Below are 15084 nucleotides of genomic sequence, written 5' to 3' on the forward strand. Positions count from 1 at the left end.
GTGACGGATCTTCACGCCCTCTACCCGATGAAGGACAAAACAGGGTCAGAGGAGTGCCCAGTGAGAGGGAGAGAAAAACCTCTGAGGTTACTCCCCCCCCCTCACCGTGCGTGACTATCACGATCACCCTAACGGTGTGACTTTGCTCTGCCAGATACCCTGCACTCGTGTGGATATCTCTTGTTCTGGTTGTAGGGTTCAGTTCAGACCAAACCTCCACGTGTGATCTCAGTTAGCATCACCTCCTCTTGCTGAATCTCGCTTCCCCAGATGCCTTCCTACTATGAGACCTCGCTTCACCTTCCCTCTTCCTCCTCAGGGGTCCATCATCTTCATACCTTTGTTTCTTCTGTGGGATCTTCCTTCTCTATTCCCCTTCCTCCTGTGGTACTTCTCCACTCCATTTCCCTTCCCCATGTGGGTTCACTCTTCTCTACTCCCCTCGTCCTGTGCGCATGCATCTTTCCCATCTCCCTTCCTCCTGTGCGATCTCTCTCCTCTATTTATCCTCCTTCTGTGAGATGTCTCTTCTCCATCTACCTCCCTCCTGTGGTATCTTTATTCGCTCCCCCTTCCTCCTGCTGTATCTCTCTTCTCCATCCCTCTCCCGTGGTTTCTCTTTTATCCCTCTCCCTCATGTGGAATCTCTCTTTACTACCCCGTTCATCCTATGTGGATATCTCTACCACATCTCCTTTCCGCCTGTGGTATCTCTCTTCTCCATCTCTCTCCCGTGGTATCTCTCTTATCCCTCTCCCTTCCTCCTGTGGAATCTCTCTCCTCTCCCCATTTCATCCTATGTGGATATCTCTTCCCCATTTCCTTTCCAGCTGTGGTATTTCTCTTCCTCATCCTCTTCGTTCTGTGGAGATATCTCATCCCCATCTCCCTTCCTCCTATGAGATAACACTGCCTGTAGCTTTTCCTCCACCATTTCCAACGGACATGTTCTCATTCACAATTCCTCCTCTTGGTGAAACTGTTTTCCTGTCCTTCAATTCTCCGCCTTCCTACCCTCTCGAGTCAAGAACAGTTTTTTTTTCTAACCATCGGGGAATGAGGCGGAATTAGTGGCATTCCGAGCTGGGCCGTGAGGGACATTGACAGTGACGGACTTTCCATCAGTGATTTACTGAAGTGTTTAATGTTTCATGAAATACCCGGAGTAGAGGAATTCTCTCAGACCCACTGTCTGAATTAATCTGCTCATCAACTTGTCTGTTTGTGTTTAGACTTGGGATGAATAAACTGGGAGATTCAGGACTGAAACTGGTATCTGCGGCTCTGAAGAATCGGGAGTGTAAAATACGGACACTATGGTAAGTGTCAGACTGTGGGAGATTGTGTTTACAGTCACTGGGTGTCTGACACTGCACTTTAATGTGATCATTGATTGTGTCATTGCAATGCACCGGGAATTCGTACCATCTCCTGACTCTGTGTGGCCTTTACCCTCACTCACTATTTCATTTCCAGGCTGAGCAACGTCGGAATCACAGACTCTGGCGCCGAGCATCTTGCATCCGCTCTCAGTACAAACAGATCACTGACGGTGCTGAAGCTGAATGAAAATGCACTAGGAGATTCAGGAGTAAAACTGATGTCTGAGGCTCTGAGGAACACAGAGTGTAAAATAGAGAAACTGAGGTAAGAATCAGGCTGTTGGAGATTGTCTTTACAGTCACTGGGTGTCAGTCACTGAACATTAATGTGATCAGTAATTGTCTTATTGCAAAATATTAAAGATTCGTAGCATCGCCTGTTTCTTTGTGTCCTTCAACCTCACTCTCATTCATTTCCAGGTTGTACAAGGTCGGTCTCACTGATTCTGGTGTCGATTACCTCGGCTCCGCTCTCAGTGAAAATCAGTCTCTTACGGAGCTGGATTTGGGATCAAACTCGCTCACAGACCAATCTGTCCCCGTTCTTCGTCGCCTCATAATGGCCCTCCCGAGTCTGGAGCAGATCTGGTGAGTGATTGTCTTAAAATTCAATGTGATAAAATATCAGCGGATCCGCAGGATTTCGAATGATATTTGTCGGTGAATGTTGTTGAAACATTAACCCCAGTCCCCTGTTACTGACACTGTTCATTCTTTCATCTCTTCATTCTGTCATCTGTTTCAGGCTGTGGGACAATCAGATCAGCAGGTCCGGGGAAGAGGAACTGAAGTCTCTGCAGGAACTCAAATCCGGACTGACTATGATACTGTGACCATCTGAATATGTGAACACCCCCGCCCACATTTTGACAGACTTTCCGCCGAACCCCTCCACCGCGGCTTTAACGGCCGCGCGTCAGTTTTAATTCCCAAAGTTTCTAACGGACACCGTCTCCAGAAGCACGCTCTGTGACGTCACAGTCCGTTCCAGAGGACGTAGTTCCACCTCCAGACAAGCGGAATTCCCTGCTAAGGATGTCCAGTTCGGAGGGCTCCCCCAAGTGATGCCCTGGGTTATTACGCAGACTGTAAGAGCCCAGTGGAAGTGCTAATGGGACACCAATCCCGTGATGGGATTTATCCGGGCAGTGAATTATTTTGCTCACATTGCTGAGGATGTACATTCCGCAGTGTTGTTGATATAATGATGTTAAATTGACAAATGTCCGCACTTTTAAATTGAAAAAGAAACTGCACCTCACATGTCCTTTAGAATTATCCCCATCTGATCTTAAAACCATGGCCCCTGTTGCTTGACATCTCAACACTGAGGAAAAGGACGCTGTTCATCGATAATAGCTCAGCATTTAATACCACCATTCCCACAATCCTGATTGAGAAGTTGCAGCACCTGGACCTCTGTACCTCCTTCGGTAATTGGATCCTAGACTTCCGAAACCGGAAGATCACAGACCATGCGGATTGGTGATAACATATCCTCTTCGCTGACAATCAACACTGGCGCACCTCAGGGGTGTCTGCTCATCCCACTGCTCTACTCTCTGTATACACATGACTGTGTGGCCAGGCAGAGCTCAAACACCATCGAGAAATCTGCTGACGATACAGCCATTGTTGGTAGAATCGCAGTTGGTGACGGGGGTGGTGGTGCAGGAGTGAGATATGTCAACTAGTGGAGTGGTGTCATAGCAACTACCTGGCACTCAACATCAGTAAGGAAAGAGAGTGGGCATCAGGAAGGGTAAGACGAAGGAACACATACCAATCCTCATAGAGGGATCAGAAATGGGGAGAGTTAGCAGCTTCTGGTTCCTGGATGTCAAGATCTCTGAGGATCTAAACAGTTCCCAACATATTGATGTAGTCATAAAGAAAGCAAGACAACAGCTATAATTTATTAGGAGTTTGACACGATTTGGCATGTCAAAAATACACTCAAAAACTTCTACGTACCGTGGAGAGCATTCTAACAGGCTGCATCACTGTCTGGTATGGAGGGGATACTGCACATGACCGACAGAAGCTGCAGAAGGTTGTAAATATAGTCAGCTGCAACTTGGACACTGGCCAAAAAAATACGCAGGACATCTTTAGGAAGCGGAGTCACAGAAAGGCAGCGTCCATTTCTAAAGATATTCTTTTATTTTTTTCTCTCTGCTAGATTATGTAATGCATTGAACTGCTGTTGCTCAGTTCACAAATTTCACGCCACAAACCGGTGATAATAAAACTGACTCTGATTCTGAACTTACTGTCTGTCTAATATCTCTATGCCACTTATAAACTTAGAAACGTAATCAGATCTACTCTCAGCCTCATCTGCTCCAGAGAAAATAGCCCCGGTTTGTCCCATCTCCCATTATCGCGCATGCGCTCTAATCCAGGCAGCATCCTGGTTAACGTCTGCAGCATCCTCTACAGAGCCTGGACATTCTTTCTCGTATGGAGCCACCAGAGTGAAATGGTTTACCTGCTCTCCATCTGTCTTGCAATACCATGAGTACTTATCTTATTAAGCGGCCTTATGTGCAGTGCCTTGTCAAAAGCCTTCTGAAAATCCAAATACGCAATATCCACTAAATCTTTTGCTGTTATTTCCTCAAATATCACATGATTTTCCATCAAAGGGACAAATCACACTTCGGCCGAATTTATCATGTGTCCCTAAATCTCATCCTTCAACACATTCCTAATCATGAATTTGGACTAATTGGCTTATAATTTCCCAGTTTTCCCTCGCCAAATTCTTTAAGGAGGGGACTTACATCTGCAATTTTCCTCTCCTCGGCAATAATTTCAATTTCGAGTGAATCTTAAAAAAACAGCATCAACGCCTTCTCAATCTCTTTACAATTTTTTTTCATTTGCTTTTCTACCATCAGACCTTTCAGCTACCCAAGTACCATCTCATTAGCAACTGACACTCTTCAATTACTGGCGTACTGCTGATGCCATTTGGAGTGCAAACTGTTGCAACAAAATTATTGAGATCATCCCCATTTCTTTCTTTCCCCAATTACTACCTCTCCTGCTTTACATCCACTATCTCCTCTTTTTTGCTCCTTAAATCTCTGGAAAAGAATAGATTTTTGTATACTCGAACGCGGGTGGAGGAGAAAACGTGCGGTGGATCGAGAGAGGTGTTGAGCGAGCAGGGAGGGAGAAGAGAGCAGTGAAGTTGAAAGGGTGACGTAAGGCATGTCCCAGCTGATTGGCCCTTCACTCAACACTGGAATAGTTCCCAAACGACACGTTCTGACCTGTTTATTTCTAATAGAACCGGGTCAGTCCCCAACTAGACCCCTGTCCCGCTCACACCTCGAAGCCCTGCGTCAGTCCCAAACTAATCCCACTGTCCCTTTCTCTCGCCAGAGCCACGAGTCAGTCTCCAAAGTTATTAATTGAGGTAAGTGGAATAACGATGCTATAAGTCTTGGAGCATGGAATCGGGAAGGGATATTCTCCGGGGAATGCAAAACGGAAATATGGACGCATTTCAGGCAGCACTTGCATGGGGTTCTGAACAGCTTTCTCCATTCAGGCAGAGGAAGGTTTGTGGTGTGAAGCAGCCATGGTTGACAAAAGATGTGCAACATCTGGCCAAGAGGAGGAAAGAAGCTGACTTGAGGTTTATGAAGTAAGGGTCAGAAAGGGCTGTAAAAAATTACAAGGTAGACAGGAAGGAGCAGAAGAAATGAATTCGGAGAGATAGAACGGTCTTCAGAATGTCTGTGAGAAAAACCCCAAGGCATGCTGCAAGTATGTGAAAAAGAGAATGACTAGAATGAGGGCAGGGCTGATAGGGATTGAAGATGGAACATATACCTGGAGTCAGGGGAAGTCAGGTAGGGTTTTAATGAAGCTACTCATTCAATATTCACCAGTCAGGAGGTCTTCCTGTTTATGAAGACAGTGTTAAGTGGGCAGATCTGCTAGAACATGTCAAGAATAAGAGAAAGGTTGCCTGGGACTTTTGAAAAAAAATGAATAGACACGTTCTCTTGAGTGGTCCGGATAACCACAGGTTACTGCAGGAAGTGGGTGAAGAGTTTTCTGCACCTTTGGCAATGATCTTTGTGTGATCACTGACCGCAGAATTTGTGCCAGATTAGAGCGTGGGAAGTATTATCCCTCTGTTCAAGGAAGTGTGTAAGGAAACTGAAAATTATAGTCCAGTGAGTCTTACTTCTGCGGTGGGCAAATTAGAGACAGGATTTACGAGAACTTGGCGAAGCTGAATCTGATTGGTTAAAGTCAGTTAGGCTTTATGAGGGGCAGGTCAAGTCTCACGAGTCTGGTCGAGCATATTGATAAAGTTAGAGAAGTTGATCTGGTATAAATGGACTTTAGTATATGAATGCTATAGATGAGGAAGTAGAAGGGAGGAGTTTGTAAGTTTGTAGATAATATGGAGGTTGTTGAAGTTGTGGATAGTGCAGAATATTATCATAGAATACAGCATCAGGATGCAGAACTGATCTCAGAAGTGGATGGACTTCAAACTCGAAAGTCGTGAAGAGCTTCACTCTAAAAGGACTAATTTTGTGGCAGAATGCAGTGCTAGTGGTCGGATTATCCGCAATGCAGAGGAACAGAGGCACAACACGGTCCAAATCCATAGATCCCTCAATGTTTCTTCAAAAGGTAGGGTGGTTAAAAAGGCATATACCGACCTTGAAAGGCATTATGTCGACGTTCATTCGTAAGGGTCTTGAGTTCCATAGCCACGAGATAATGTTGTAAATCTAAAATTCCTGCTTGGACCACACTTGGAGTGCAGTGTTTATTTCTGAGCGCCTCGTCGTAGGAGTTTTGTGGCAGCATTTGAGAGGTTGCAGAGGTTTACCAGGACGCTGCCTGTTATACAGAGCAGATCTTATGAGGACAGGTTGAGCACGCAAGGGCTTTTCGCTTTAGAGTGGAGAACGAGAACTGGCTTAATAGAGGTGTACAAGATGAAAAGCAAAGGAGAACAAATGGATAGCGAGAGACTTTTCTCCAGGGTGGAAACGGCTGACATGATGGGGCGTAATTTTAAAGTGACTGGAGAAGATTAGAGGGGATGTCAGAGGAATAGTGCGTGGAATGACCTGCCACGGGTAGTGGAGGGGCAGAACTATTAGGGACATTGTAGTCTTAGATAGGCAGTTGTATGATCGACAAGTGGAGGACTATGTTAGAGGGAGCATCTATTTCGATCTTGGAGGAGTGTCGAAGGTACGCACGTTCTGGGCTGAAGCGACTGCATTGTGCTGCAAAGTTTATTGAATCGAATTTGTTGAACAGTGAGAAACATATATCCAGGCAGATTAAGAAAGATGCAAAAACAATTGGGTTGCTGTCATGGGGGACTTAGACTTCCCTACTATTACGTTTTTCTTAGTGCAACTGATTTAGAAAGGTCACCTTTTGCCAGGTGCATCCAGAAGAGTTTCTTAAATCAGTATGTGATTAGTCTGACAGGACCGGGAGCTGGTTTCGAGGAAGCAAATTGACAGGTCTGGTAACTGTGACAGAAGACACTGATTACGAATAAGCACGTTAATTATTTAATTACAAACAGTAAATGGTTCTATCAAACATCTATGTACCCCCCGCACTACCGAACACGTTACACAAGCTACAAAACTATATTCCATAATCAGATACTTCGTTAGAAATGTATATGGGCTCCTCGATAACTGCACAGATTGTCCCAATGTTTCTTCAGTGATGAGCACAACCTCAGTGTGAACACTGAGGATCACAAAGGACTGAACCTCCCACACCTGCTGTTCCTCTGTCCCTGAGATACCGGAAATCTGACACCAGCACCCTGGCACACCAGGCAACCAATGGGAAGCTGCCGTTGCATCGTTCATGTGGGCCAATCGATGACCGCCACGGCAGAAACATCTATAAGAAAGCTGTAAACTCGGCCCTCACATGACAGGGCTTTAGAGGGTCTGGTGTTGGGTAATGAGCCCGGCCAGGTGATAAACACTTCACTGAAAGAACAGTTCGGGAACAGCGAACACAACACTTTAAGGTTTAACATAGCTACAGTTCATGCTATATACCTCAGACTTTTTCTGCCATCTGCAGAAATTTTCTGTGGGCTCAGAGCATTAGTTGGGTGTATAAAGCGGGTATGGGACGATGGATACAGGGCCATGGTGGAGGACTTCCTCAAATGGTGCAAGCGGAACCATCTGCAAATCCGCATCAGTCAGACAAAGGAGATGGTGATTAACTTTAGGAAGACCAAGCCTGCATTGTTCCCTATTACTACTGATGGTGAGGATGTGATGTGGTGAGGACCTACAAGTGCCTGGGGGTCGAAAGATGTGAGTGGACCACCAACACAGAGGCTGCGTTCAAGGAAGGACAGATTTGCCTCTAATTCCTAACGACACAGAGGTCCTTTGGAGTATGCAGACTTCTCCTTCACATGATCTATCAGTGCGTTGTAACCAGAACTATCTTCTATCTAGGGGTGTGCAGGGGCAATGACGTCAACACAGTGATCCCAACAGGCTCAATAAGCTGATGAGAATATCTGGCTCCATTATAGGAGTTAAACTGGACTCACTGGAGGATGTGGACGAACAAAGGACCCTCAGGAAAATTGTGGCTATTCTGAACAATGTTTCCTGCCCCCTGCAAGCCACCTTGTCTGAAAAGAGGACCGTTTTCAGTAATAGACTAAGACAACTGCGCTGCTCCAGAGTGCTATATGAGGTCACTGAAATTAGTCAACCCGTAGCCAGGAAAGTGATAACTCACTCCTGTTAGACTGTTATTATCCTCTGGTAACCAGAATTCTGCTTACCAGACCCTGCTATTGCCGACACCCCGTACAATACTTCCATCACCTCTTACTTGGATGGTACAAACTTGGAAATCTTGTCAGGTTTGAATTGTAAACTTGGACATCTTATTTTAAAAGTTTTATTCTTTCTTACTTCTCTTCTAATATTTGTATATCTGTGAACTTGTAATGCTACTGCGGCACTGGAATTTCCTTCAGCATCAATGAAGTATCTATATCTCTTTAAGGATATGCATGGACCTTGCGAGAGTGTAATAAACTGAAAAGAGTAAATTACGAGAACAATCGGCAGGAACTAGGAAGACTTAATAAACTGTTTTGGGGCAAGTCCACAACCAACATTTGGAGGGTGTTTGTAGTCTAACTGCACTGAGTACAGGACATCTATCTTACAGTGTGAAGGAATGACAATGATCATAAAGCCAGACAACTAAGGATGTCGAGGGAAGTCAAGATGAAAAAGGAAAAACATATGAAACTTCAGAAGCCAGAAACACACAGAGCCCTGGAGAATTGAAAAGAAGCAAGAACTCTGGAGGGAATTACGAAATCAAGGATGGGCCATGGAATGTCCTAGGCAAGTAGGATTACAGGCAATCCCAAGGATTCTACACATGCATTAGGAGGAGGAGGACAACTAGGGAGATGGTGGGACCTCTAAAGGATAAAGTGCAAATATTTGTTTGTATGGGAAGATTGTTGTTGAAGTCCATAATGAGAACCTTTCATCAGTACTTACCAAGCAGAAGGAGGTAGAGATTGGGGAGATTAGTGCCAAGAGCATTACCATGTCAAAGCATTTGGAAATAAAGAAAAAAGTAGTGCTAGGTCTCGTAAATAGCATTAAGCTGGACAATTCCCTAGTGCCTGATGTGATATAATCCAGCTTATGGAAAATGACAAGTGAAGAGTTTGCTGCTGTCTTTGTCAATGTCTTTGTGTCCGGCCTCACTACAGACAAGGTCCTAGAAGACGAATGAATAGCTAATTTTGATCCATTATTCAAGAAGTGAACCAGGGTTAAACCTGAAAACTATAGACCAGTGAGTCTCAGATCAGTGGTAAGAAAGTTAATGGTGAGAATTCTTGCAGATTTATTTTTATTTGTAAGAAGCATGGCTTAATTAGGGAGAGTCAGCATTGCTTTGTTCAGGGCAAGTCCAGACTCACTAAGGATAGAGTTTTTGATGAGCTGACGAGTTTTAATGAAGGATGACTTATAAATGTTGATGGCATGTGTTTTAGTCAGGTGTTCGGTAAACTCCCGCAGGGGAATTTTATCCAGATTTAAGATGCATGGGAATTGCATTCAGAACAAGTTTACTAGGAAGTGGTTGAAGGATTGATTCTAACTGGAGGTCTGTGATTGTTGGGTTTCCAATGGGATCCGCACTGGGATCTCTGCAGTTTGTGATCTGTATAAATGACCTGGATGAAGATGCACATGGGTGCATCAGTAAATTTGCAGATCATTCAAAGATCGCTGGTGTGATAGCATAGCTGACTTGCAAAGAATACAGAGGGATATCCTGTAGACCTGCTACACATGTGGGCAAAGAAATGGCAGATGCAGTTTAACCCAGCCAAATTAGAAGTTTACACTGTTCAGGGCAAGCCCCAAAATAAGTCTTCCACTTATCAAGTTTTGATGAATCGAGGGATCTCAGGGTCCACTTTCATCGCTTTCTGAAAGTAGCTACAGATTGAAAGGGTGGATAAGGCGGCAACTGGTATGCTTGTCTTTGAGACCAGGCTCATTACACAACTGCCGATCCACTGCAGCTCTGTCATGTAAGGGATGGGGGTGCGTTAGTTTCGTTGTTGATTGAAAGCCGCTTCTACCGTGCCGGTCATTGATTGGCCCACATGAATGATGCAGCAGCTTCTCGATGGTTACCTGTTGTTCCACAGCGCCGATGTCGGATTTTAGGTATCTCAGGGGTATGATAGACACTGTGGGAGGCTCTGCCCCCTTCTTCAATCCCCAGGCACTTGGGCTCACACTGACCATCACTGAAGAAACTTTGGGGACATCTGCTGCCAATATGCACAGTCCCTTGTGCTCTCTTAACTAATTCTTTGTTTATAGAGTAGTTTGAGGGGTCTTAGATTATGCTCGAACCTTTTACTGTTTGTAACTAATTGAGTATCTTCTGCAGAGCATTGACTCTGAAATTATTAAATCAGGATATAACTGGAATTGCAAAGCACAACAACAGAGAAATATATATTTTTTAAACTGACTGGTTTCATCTATCTGCACCGCAGCCCTCATACATCTTTCATCCATGTACGGATCCAAATTTCTCTTTAGAATAGAAACCAAGCCTGCATCCACCACTTCCAGCAGCATCCCGTTCCACTCTCACCAAAATCTGCGCAAAAACATTACTCCTCAGGTTCCCCAAAAACATTTCATCTTTCAATCTTAACCTACGACCAATACTGGGCGTGAGAGTTGAGGGGAAGACAAGGAGCACAGAGAAGGTGGGCTGTGAGGGGTAAGGAGCACATGGAGGACAGAAGTTCGTGTTTATACTGACTATCTTTCAAAAAATTAGTGGTCTGAACTTACTTGCTTCGAGCTTATGAACTGTAGCCTGTACATTCTCAAACATGCTCAGCTCTGACTGACTCTTTTCCTCAGCAAGCCACTCCCCTCAGTCACCATCGATGAGATCATAAAAAAAACCACAACGATCTATCAGACTAAAACGATCTATCAGACAGCTACTGTACCCCTTCAAACCTGAGCATGCTTCTACGCATGTTCTCTGTCTTGAGGTACAGTACTGGCCTGGTTTCCCCAATCCAGTTTCATGTTAAACGTGATTATCATCACTTTGGTCTTCCACTATAATTGGTACTCCACACCCCAGCTGTTGTTTGGATGCCTGATGACAACTGCCACTGGGGTTTTACCCGAGTCCTTTGTTAAATCAACCCATAGGGTTCTCTACACTTCCTGTACCTATGCCATCACTATCTAATGATTTAATATTTCTTATGCAAATTGCCAGACCAACACCCTCTGCCTACTAATTTAACTTCCCTATGCACAGTATATCCTTGTACGTACCTGGGGGAAGCAGCAGTGGCCGTGCATTTGACCTGGGACTCCACCAAACGCTTATTGAGAAAGTAAGGAGGCATGGAATCCATGGGGCTTTCGAACTGGCGTGCCCACAGAAGGCAAAAACTGAGTTGCAGATGGGTCATATTCTGCATAGAGGTCGGTCACCAGTGGTCTGCCACTGTTCTGGGACCCCACACTTTGTGAGTTTTTAAATGACCTGGATGAAGATGTGAGGGGATGGGTTGCTAAATTAGCTGATGACGTAAAGGGTGGAGGTATTGTGGATAGTGTGGAGGGCAGTCAGATGTCACAGCGGACATAGATAGGATGTTGAAATGGATAGGCAAGTGCCATCACAAAAGAGTGTGAGATGGTTCATTTTGGTAGGCCAAATATTGCGGCAGAATATAGTACTAACGGTAAGAGTCTTGGCAGTGTGGAAGATCAGAATGATTTTAAGGGTCCGCGTTCGTAGGACACTCAAAGCTGATGCGCAGATTGACTCTGTGATTATGAAGGCATACGGTCAAATTGGCCTTCATCAATCGCAGGGTTGAGTTTACGAGCTTAATGCCGAGAGGTAATGTTGCAGATATATAGGACCCAGGTCAGACTCCACTTGGAGTACTGTGCTCAGTTCTGGTCGCCTTACTACAGGAAAGACGTGGAAACCATAGAAATGGTGCAGAGGAAACTTACAGGGATGTTGCCTGGATTGGGGAGCATGCCTAATGAGAGTAGGATGAGTGAACTCGACCTTTTTGTCCTTGAAGCGACGGAGGATGAGATGTGATTTGATAGAGGTGTATAGGATGATGAGAGACATTGATCTTGTGAAAGTCGGAGGCTATTTGTTCCCCACGGCTGAAATGGTTAGTACGAGAGGGGCTAGTTTTAAGGTGCTTGGAAGTAGGAACAGGGGATTTTTTTTACGCAGAGATTAGTGAGTGTGTGAATTGGGCTGCTGGCGATGGTAGTGGAGGCGGATACGATACCGTCTTTTAACAAGTCGTGGACAGGTACATGGAGATCAGAAAAATAGAGGGCTATAAGTATCCTTAGGTTATGTCTATGTTAAAGATATGATCGGCGCAGCTTTATGAGCCGAAGGCCCTGTATTGTGCTGTAGGATTTCTATGTTTATGTTTCTATGCTTTCAACCGACAATCGCGCTGACACCCCCATATACACATTCGTTATCCCAGTGGAAAAAAAAACATCTTTTCAAACAGATCACAGAATAGCTGCCTTCATCTTACAGAAATAGAAAGGCCAAAGTTCAGTTTGTAGATGCATTTATACATGTATCTATAAATGAAACAATCTTGAGTTTCGTCACAGCTCCAAATGCACTGACACCTTGCAAATCCGTGTGCATTCAAATATTCGTAGACACACCCCAAAATCTGCGGACATCCCTATATCCGTGAACACCTCAAATCCCTGACCACATCTACAGAAACACCTATATGCACATTTGATCATCCCAGCAAAAATATCATTTGAAACGGTTCAGAATGTAAATGTCTCCACCTTAAAGATACTGCAGGGACAACCTTGAGTATCTCTAAATAATAAAAATTTCAGAATAGTCAAACCCAAAATCCACCGGCATCCATTAATCCTTGTGCACTTATATGCGCGGACACACCCCTAAATCCCCAAATCGGCGCGCACTGTTCAAGTGCAAATCAAAATGCATACGCATCACCAAAATCTCTGACAGCTGCGCATGCACAATTGATTATCCCACTTAAAGATTCCCTTCAAACACTGCAGAAAATGTTTTTTTGTCCTACTTAAAAAAAGAGCAAGAATGGCGCTCAACATTTAAAGTTGGTTTATCATCAGGGTATCTATAAAAAAAAAACATCCTTGAGTTTGTCACATTTCTAAATCAATCGACGTACACCTTTCCATTCGCAGCCATTTTCAACACACCCCTAAATGTGCGCACTTCCCCAAATCCGCACGTACCCTCAGCCCATGTGCGCAGACCCAAATCCATTTGCAGCATCCAGCAAGCATGCAACCCAGAAAACAATGTGCACCACATAATACACTGACATCCCCAAATCTGTGTGCACTCCCAACTTCTCCAGCAGAGGTAAATCTGAGTACATCCTCAAATCCACTGTCACCGCCAGTGCACATTAGATTATCCCAGAGCAAGAAACATTCTTATAATAGCTACTCTGAGCAATATCAAGGACAAAGTTCAAAATTCAAAGTGCCTTGAGATTCATCACAAAGCAGATCGCCTGTAATCCGTGTGCACTCCGAAACCCGCCGACGCAACTGAATCTCTGTCCACTCCCATTCCGAATCCAACAAACTATTCGAAAACACACACCAAAATCTCTGCACCCCCCAAGTCCGCGTGCATACATTTGGCATACAGATCCCTAACACTTTTCGCATCACTAAGTACGATGCACCCGTATTTGCAGACGTATCCTTACCTCTATGAGCATCCCAGACCCGTGTGCACCAAATCCATGTTCACCCCCACATCTGTGTTTTCCTCAAACCGGAATCAACCCCAACATCTGCGTGCACACTTAAATCCAGCGGAAGCCCAAATACCTGTGGTCCCCCAAATCCTCAAGCAACCACAAATACTTCCACCCCAAGCCGGCTGATACCACGTGCCCTCGACACACCGCCATGCACATGAGATTATCGTTGAACAAGAATCATTGCAGTGAGTTCATACAATAGCTGTCTCAATGAAACAATATCGAGATTCGTCATTCATCCGAATGTGCGGATACCGTACATGTGTGTAAGCGTGACAGAGCCACAGTCCCAAATGCGCATACACACCCAAATTCGTGTGCATCCCTAAATACGCCGAGACACCGCAATCTGTGGTCATCTACCAATTCGTGCGCATCCCCAAATCAAAGGGGTTGCGCATATCCCAAGTAAGTGCGCACCCCAAGCCCGCTGATACCCCTACATGGGCAGTGGCGTACCCCAAAGGAATAATCATTTAACGCAATTCACAAAATAGCTGTTTTCATTATAAAACCACAAGAGTACCGATGAAATTTCAATGTGCATTATTTATGAACGTATCTGCGAATGAAATCTTAACATACGTCACAAGTGCAAATCCAGTGACACCACAAATCTTTTCCGTTTTCCCAAATCGGTGTGCACCTTTATTTGCCTGACAATGCACTGAATCTATGCAATCCGTAAATCAGTGCGCACCACAAACACACTGCCAACGCCACATGCATTATAGTTTAACCCAAAGCACAATCATTGCAAAAAAATCTGAAAATGGGTGTTTCGACATTAAAAATCCGCAAGCAGCCTAAACATCGACTGCAACGCCAAACCGGGGGACCCATGTCTGGGTATAACTGCAAATCCGTGTGCAATCGGCTATTCGACAACAAACCCTAAACCTGCTAACGTCGCCAATTCCTTGTGCAACACCAAATCTGAGCACATCACCAAATTCGAGCAACCCAGAATCAAAGTACACCACATGGACATAGACAACCCCACATGCACACTAGTTTATCCAAAAGCAACTGTCGTATCAAACAGTTCACCAAATAGCTGCCCTCAACTTCAAAGTTCAAAGTTGACGCACACAACGCTGGAAGAACTCAGCAGCTCAGGCAGCATCCCTGAGAAAAGAGCAGCCAACGTTTCCGGCCGAGACCCTTCATCAGGAAAGGGGGGAGAGGGCCGAAGCCCAGTAACAGAGAAAGGGGACGGGATAGGCCCTATAGACAGGTGTATGCGGTTGAGTCGAATCCAGGGACAGACATAAT

Source organism: Hypanus sabinus, unplaced genomic scaffold (genome assembly GCF_030144855.1).
Source record: "Hypanus sabinus isolate sHypSab1 unplaced genomic scaffold, sHypSab1.hap1 scaffold_96, whole genome shotgun sequence".
Lineage (NCBI taxonomy): Eukaryota > Metazoa > Chordata > Chondrichthyes > Myliobatiformes > Dasyatidae > Hypanus > Hypanus sabinus.